Below are 8501 nucleotides of genomic sequence, written 5' to 3' on the forward strand. Positions count from 1 at the left end.
AGGAGCGAAATAGAAATCGACTCTGCAATTGAGAGTCAGGATAAGGGAAGGGAGGAAAGAGGCGACGGGGTAAAAATCAATTTGATGACAAGGAGGTGGGGAAGAGAGAGGTCAAAGCAAAGAGACAAAAATATGAACACTTAGGCCCCTGTCGGCAGGTATAAAACTGAGCTGAATGGGGTCGCACCACGGGCGATTCTTCACGCCGAAATGCTTCAGGAGGACCGTGGCCGTCACAGCTGTCCAAAAAGCAGCTCCCAAACGGGGGCCATTTTTTGTCTTGGTCAGATGGACGATGCTCCGGTTAATTTCCACTTCCCCACAACTGATTGCTAAAAAGAGGGAGGAGAAAAAAATAATAAAAAATAAATAAATACATAAAAAGCGGGATCTCTACACCCTCCTCCTTCACCCTCTCCATCCCATGACAGATTGAGGAACACACGCAGAGAAACTCAGATCTTGAAGCATTAGGTACAACAGTGGTTCTCAGCTGGTTACACTGGGAGCCGCAGTTGGAAACTGTGTTTCCAAAAAAATAAAAAATAAATAAGCAAAGCACAGCATCTGAAATTTAGTTGACTTAAAAAATCTTAACAAAATAAAATAGGTAGAGATTTTCGGACCCTCCACCCAGTTTTGAACCGGACCCACCAGTTGAAAACCTTTGATACTGTATAACATTCAATTAAAATGTACCATGTGACGTATTTGTCCGATTATTTATCCTTTGTGTTTAATTCATAACACTTACTTTACTTTTTTTATTGAGACACAAATATTTAGGCAAACCCTAAAAGAGGTTTCATTTATCATGGTCTCACATTTATAAAATAATATCTTCAATCAGATTGAATAAAAAAAATCAAATATATTGTGTGATGTGACAATAAATACATCAATTAGAACCAAATTAGAACCAAAGACTGGAAATGTAAATGGGCTCTAACCCTATTTCCTGATTGCCGTCTCGACTTGATTGGATGGTTTTCGTGCCTAATTCAACATGGCCGCGTTGGCAGAGCGGACGGAGCCGTTCAGCCGTCAGGTGCCGCGATTCATCGCAGACGCGTCTGTGCGAAGACATCTGCGAATCCAGATGTCTCCGCATCCACCGATGCAAATGATGAACACGTAGCCCCCCCCCCCCCCCCCCCCCCCGAATTATATTTGCCGCTCCGCACAGAAATTCAGGGGAAACTTTTTATTTTTTGCGCTTTTGATTGCTCATTTGTCTTGTTTGGAATGAAGGGCCTCCGAGGCACCCTCCCAGATCCAAAACAACTTGCGGCAACTCACCCCAACCCTTGGTCTGTATATTCAGGACCAAAGGGGAAACAAACCAGAGAAGCCCAGCCTTCCGACCACGTGATCCGAGGACCTATTGTCGACGGCGGGAGGTGGGCAAACTGTTGGCCAACTCGCCAGCAGAACACTGTTGCTCTGGTAGCGTGGGCATGCCGCCACTGATAAACCCGAACTCATAACTTCACACGCCCTCATTTCTATCTGCACGGCAACTTTGTTAGTTTTACAAAATTACAAAAGGTGCCATCGCAAGTCAGACAGCGACAGAAAAGTCAGGGTCATCCCTAAAATGTCTGCCAGGTGTGTGTGATCATTTTGAGTGCTACTACTTCAAAAAGGGGACCTTAAAAAAAAATAATTATATATATATATACATATATATATATATATATATATATATATATATAAAGTTTTCCTGAAAATCACTAAAATAGACATCAATCACATGTCTGTCTGGCCTTTTGATGTGACAGCTATAGAGACACCAAAGGACGGATGGGGAGGGAGGGAGGGAGGGAGGTAGCGTTTCCCCTCCAGTAGGATTCCCATTTTAACACGTGACTGAGTTTCTAACTGGATTCATTCTCACCTCACTGAATGCAAAACCCATTTCCACAATATAATGAATGTTCTGCACCTGTGTCTGTGTGCACCTGTGTGTGTGTGTGTGTGTGTGTGTGTGTGTGTGTGTGTGTGTGTGTGTGTGTGTGTGTGTGTGTGTTTGTGTGTGTGTGTGTGTGTCAGAATCACTGCCTTGATGCCATTTTCCTTTTCTCCTGGTAGCCAGCCGGTCCCCCAGCCTCCAGTCCGATCAATACCCACATGGCATCCGCTTGATCGATCACGCCGCACGGCCCGACTGTTTAACAGTGACCCGAAACGTTCCCGTCGGGCCCCCGCGCCGAGCCAACCATTAACAGGATGTCTTTATCTCCGACACATGGTGATCAGCTCTTTGTCAAACGGCCTTCCGGGGGAAAAAAAAAAAAAAAAAAAATGTAAACACGAAACAAAACAAAAACCACCACCACGTCGGACGACACTCGATGCAGGTCGATAGATTGACCGTGGTGTGACACATTAGCAGGGTGAGGAATTTCAACAACGTTAATGCCCACAAGACTGTGTCTGCTGTGATTGAGTGGAGAGAGCACTGCTCTCCAACACAAGCCACTTACGGCTTACACTTTTATAAAATGCACCAGTAGTTTTTGAAAAATATAGATCTGTACTGTAAGTAGCTCAAATACTGTATGTATTACAACATTGTATATCGGTGTATTTAAATGATCAGTTATAATATAGTTAATTACATTATCTGTACATTCATTGGATTGTTGTTAGGTTTAATAGCAATACCTTGTTTAATTTGTATAACGCTTTTCAGGGTACATCACATAAAAATAAATAAATCACAAAGTAAAATACAACATTGTTTAAAAAAATGTTACTTTTTCTTGTGCTATTTATTCGGATGTGTGCGTTGTCGGTAATGCTGCAATTTCCCTCGGACAATGAATAAAGTATCCATCTTTATATCTATCTATAACTACAAATATAATGATTGTGTTGCTATACTGTAGATAAACTGGTCCCAAGAATGACAGAATAGCCTGATCTCAATTATTTGAGGGGACGACCATTATTTTGTAGTAAATTCCACAATCAAATGTTTCTATCCAAATTTAGGAGGAATTTACCCCCATGTTAGAAATGAAAATATATTCAATGCGAATTAGCTGCATTTCCATCAGTTGCACTGAGGAAAATAAACCATCTACTTAAATTGTTATGTTCCAATGTTTCATGTGAATAAATGTCTTCTTCAAAAGATATACTGTAAATGTATGACCGCACCATGTAAACTCATACCATGATAGTGGCAGGAAATAAAGAAAACAGACCGACCAAATTGTCAGTCACAATTATTTGTACGGTTAATTAACTGCCAAATAAACTGTCAGTATTTACACCATCACAATTACACCTTGGACCCTTTCTTCCGCGTGTTATGAGAGTTCTCTTCAACGACTTAGACGGATCCTGCGGTTTTACGACATTATCTCCACGGCCAGGGTCCCTGCCCGCCTCCGATCTGCGTGTATCTGGGCTCCTGCAAGAGTCGAACGTCCCCCTGAGGGAATCAGTAAAGTGCATTCGAACCAAATCCAACCTTGTCTCACCTCATCCTATCCAAAAAAATGCATTCGCTGAATTTCCTATAGAGATACATATTTCACTTGCTTGGAACTTTGAACAATCCGGCCGGCGCAGCTACTAAACCTCACCAAGCTGCGGCCCGGGGGTTATCAAACTCCGATACGTTTTTAGCAGAGAGAGATTTGCGTCGGAACGATGGAGCGTTGCATAACTCCGCGCAGTTCAACGCCAAATTTCGATACCCGAGTCGTTAATCTCTCCGGCGCGGGCGAGCCAAAATAATAAATCTAACGAAAGGGTTGCACTGCGAAAGTAAACCTGTCGTGCGTTTTTTTTTTTTTTTTCTATTTTCCCCTCCCCTCTCACTAAGTGGAAAGGGTTTCGATTTAAAAGCGGTAGATAATTGTTTAAAGTGTAGTTTAAGAGCCGGAGTTGAAGTCGAGGTATTTGAATATTATTACGATTATTATTATTATTATTATTACTAAATATTTATAGCGAACCACTCAAAATGACTCGGTGTAAATGTAATGCTTAAAATAGGGCCAAATAGACAACAATAACTGAATTTGGGAAAAGCAATTAAGCAGTGGGGGAGAAAGACACAGAAGCTCCAATTAAAAATGATGAAGAGTAGGAAGTGAAAGACGAAAATGAAACTCGGAGGAGGGAAAAAAGAGCTAAATTACAACCCCCGATACCCCCGCCGTTTAATTGGTTGCAGGACGTTGGAAAACTGATTTGATTACAATTAGGATGTTGGTGTTAGCTTGTCGGAAATAAGACAAATGGAGAAAAATAAGAAAAAAAGACTTTCTTTAAATTTCTCTCTCTCTCTCTGTCCCTCCCTTGCTCTCAATCAATTATTTTCCCCACTTGTCCTCCTCCACATTTCCTCCATCCATCATGGCGCTCTGCCGCCTTTCCTCCTAATCTGTTGCTTTTCCCTCTCTCCATCTCTCGCCTTTTCTCTTCCCTTCTCATCCTCCCTCCCTCTCTCCCTCTCCCCTATTATCTCACTCTCTCTCCCTCCCAGTCTCCTTCACCTCTCACCTCCCTCCCTCCCTCAGACGTTATCCGCTTTATCTCACACGCGGGAGCTCCTATCTGCTCTTTTACGATAGCAGTAACTCCTGTCCCCCCCCCTCCTCCTCCTCCTCCTCCACTCCTCTCTCTCCTCCTCCTTTCCCAAGGCAGAAGAAAACCTCTTCCGGCCATAGTTTAGGCCAACACCTATTACTCGGACCTGACACATAGCCTCAGGCAACTGCAGCAAAGGGGAGAGAGCGAGAGAGAGAGAGAGAGAGAGAGAAACATACATTCTCAATAACAATACACAAAGCCATTACTGTAACTACATGCGGTTTATGTGATTTGTGTGTGTATGTGTGTGTGTGTGTGTGTGTGTGTTTTCACAGTTTGACGGTAGAATATGTTGTTGCAAGAGATATCTGCTTTTGCAAGCATGAATGTATAATAGCTTCACGCTGTGTTTGCATTTGTATGTCCACGGCCATTTGTGTGTGTGTGTGTGTGTGTGAGTCTGTTTGTTTTACTATACTTGCGAGGACCGATCTCCTAATTGACAATTTTTTGGGTTCAGAAGAACACCGGGAACATGGGTCCTTACTTACCAGGTGCATTTACTCCAACCTTACTTTGATAATTCTTTAAGAAGGTGTGTGGGTGTGTGTATGTGTGTGTGTGTGTGTGTGTGTGTGTGTGTGTGTGTGTGTGCGCGCCCATGTCGGCTGAGCTTGTTTGTGTGAAGAAAAAAAAAAAGTGCGGAGGCATAAATTCCCTCGCAGCGGGAGGATCGCTTTTACTTGAGCAGCGAGGGAAAGCAGGCATTTGTCCGTCGCACCGTAGCACCTTCGTCATTTGGCAACGAAGGCCATCCTCTCCCTCCCGCGTCCAAAACCATCTCTCTGCGACTTGAACAAACACACCACTGTGAAAACAAATTGGACGCTGGATTTTGGATGTAGCGTACGTTTACGGAGAGCATAAGGGCTTCCGGTCTCGTTGACGTCAATGGGATTTGTGTTTGTGCGTTCAATACCTTTTGCATCCCAACGACATGTAGCAATGACCCACCCCAGGCCCCCAGACAATCAACTGCAAATCTCAAAAATTGACACAATTAGGGCTGAGATCATCGTAGAATACAGAAGCGAGAACAGGAACCAACTTTGAAGCGTAGCAGAACGTGGCTCGCTGAAAACATCCCAGAATCTTGGTCTTGATGGGCTGAAAGCCCCCTCCCGGCATGCCATTCTGTGAGGCCGCAAAGCGCTGCGAGAACAGCCATCTAAAACAGATACTGGCTTCAACTTGTGTGTGTGTTTTCCATACACCTGCCACAGCTACTCTATGCCAGCGGTGGAGAATTGCAGTTTCGGAGAGAAGACCAGTCGACCTTTTGGGCAACAAGTTTTAAAAATGAGGGTGTGAGGGAGTATCGGGGCCCGATACTTGTTGGGGAGAAACCATCAGGACTGTAAGATCCCCCACCGTCGCAAATGGACATTCCTAACACAGCCCATCATTTGACAGCATTAAATTGGTTATTGTCATTGTCATTAAAATGCCAATGAAAGGAGACGGCTCCAAAAGAGAACGACTCACTTTGATATATGTTTTTTTCCATTGAATTTATCCAAACACATGAGGCATATTAATGACATTTGTTGTTCACTGGGAATGTATACATTAAAAGGCATGAAGCAAAGAAATGTGTTGTTTCACTTGGGCACTGGGCACATCGGGCCACGAGTCGGGTTGTTTGCTCCCCGTTTCGGTACAGACTCATCCATTTGCCGGATAAAAGAGTTCCAAAAATCGCGCCGGGGTTTTTGGCGTTGATCCTCTGGGTAAAAAAGCGGGACCCCCGCAAAACCTCTTTCCGTCGTGGCCCCGAGTGCGCACCACGCGTGCGAACGCTTTTGGCCAGATCGCGTCACATCAGCCTTTACTCTCCTCCGCGCATGTGCACGCCAACGCATGGACGTGCACCGCTTGGTTTGCGTGGACATAGATACACTGCCGCATAAGCCAGCACAAACACACACACACACACACACAAAAAGATTCCCCCCAGCGGGCCCGAGCATATTTTTATATAATGAGCTTATGAATATGAATCAGCCATGAATTAATTACCAGAATCCATTTTCAGAGGGATTAGAATTTTACATTACGGCAAGAGATGAGATGTCTGCTGATGACAAAGCAAACGATATAACATGTCCGAGATAATCAGAGAGCGAGAGAGAGAGACAGAGAGAGACAGGGAGAGAGTGGGAGAGAGAGAGAGACAGAGAGACAGGGAGAGAGAGAGAGAGAGAGCGAGAGAGAGAGACAGAGCGAGAGAGAGAGAGACAGAGAGAGAAAGAGGGTGTCAGACCAAAGAATGACAGTGGTAAATGTAGTTATACTGGTGTGTGTGTGTGTGTGTGTGTGTGTGTGTGTGTGTGTGTGCGTGCGTGCGTGCGTGCGTGTGTCGGGGGGGACGACGCATTAGCAGATGAGATATAAATAGAATTGGGACCAACGGTAGCACAAGGTTATCAGGCCAAAGCGAGTGTGTGTGTGTGTGTGTGTGTGTGTGTGTGTGTGTGTGTGTGTGTGTATTTCTGTGGTTATAGGGAGCGTACGAGTGGGAGGGAGACCTAGAGCGATGGGGAGGTAGAAAAGAAGAACTGCAACACACCGTGTCTACAAACCGGGAGGTGAAAAGTGGACGCTGCAAAACGCCGCACGGAGAGAAAACACCACAGGAAAGAACGGGAAGGGTTTGCTGCTTCTCGTGCGGCTGCGGGGGCTTTTTGTTCATCACTGTGAACAGTGTGTGGTGTCGTACCCCCTCGCTAGACATGAAAGGCAACAAAAGTGCTCCCCAATCGATTTATTCTTGGCCACGCTGCCCTTTTTATTACTTCCCAGTCACCGCCGGGAGACAGGAAAAATCGGGAGCGATTCCCTTGAATTTCCCTCGATGCGGCTTTAAAGAGATGTGGAGGGCGAGAGCACGGCACCCGACGGGACCTCAATTTGTCCATCGTCGGGCGTCTTGGAATGTTTGGCGGGACTCGTGATGGGAAGCTTCGGTGGGGCTCTGCTTTCGGGTGCGGCCGGGCGGCCCCGAAATCAAAACATGACCCGGTGTGACGAACCAACATGAGAGCACCGACCGCTCTCTGACTCATCCTCACTGGGGGGAAGAGTGGGCACCACGACGGCCATTTGCCAGTCTGGATTGAAGGTGTGTTTATCGGCAGTTGGTTTAATGTGCCTCAGTGGTGTGTGATACTTCACATTTATTCTGAATCTACCATCTCAAAAGATAAATATCTATCTATCACTATATATATATATATATATATATATATATATATATATATATATATATATATATATATATATATATATATATATATATATATATATATATATATAGCCATCTAACTATCTGTACCTATGTATATATCAATCCATCTGTCTATCTATATAATCGATATATATCAATATCTCTTAATCCATATCAATACCTATCTATCCACCTAGCCAACTCTCTATCTATCCATCCATCATCCATCCTTCCCTCATCCATCCATCATTCCATCATCCATCCATCCATCCATCTATCATCCACCCATCTATCCATCCATCATCCATCCTTCCTTCATCCATCCATCAATCTATCCATCCCTCCAACCAACCATCTATCCATCCATCCTCCTTCCATCATCCATCCATCAATCTATCGTCCATCCATCTATCTATCTATCCATCCATCCATCATCCACCCATCTATCCATCCATCCTCCTTCCATCCATCCTTCCATCATCCATCCATCAATCTATCATCCATCCATCTATCTATCCATCCATCCATCCATCCACCTATCCTTTATCATCCATCCATGTATCCATCCTTCCATCATCCATCAATCAATCCATCATCTATCCATCTATCCATCCACCTATCTACCCTTCCATCATCTATCTATCCATCCTTCCATCATCCATCC

Source organism: Zeus faber, assembly GCF_960531495.2.
Source record: "Zeus faber genome assembly, chromosome: 2".
NCBI classification, from domain to species: Eukaryota; Metazoa; Chordata; class Actinopteri; order Zeiformes; family Zeidae; genus Zeus; species Zeus faber.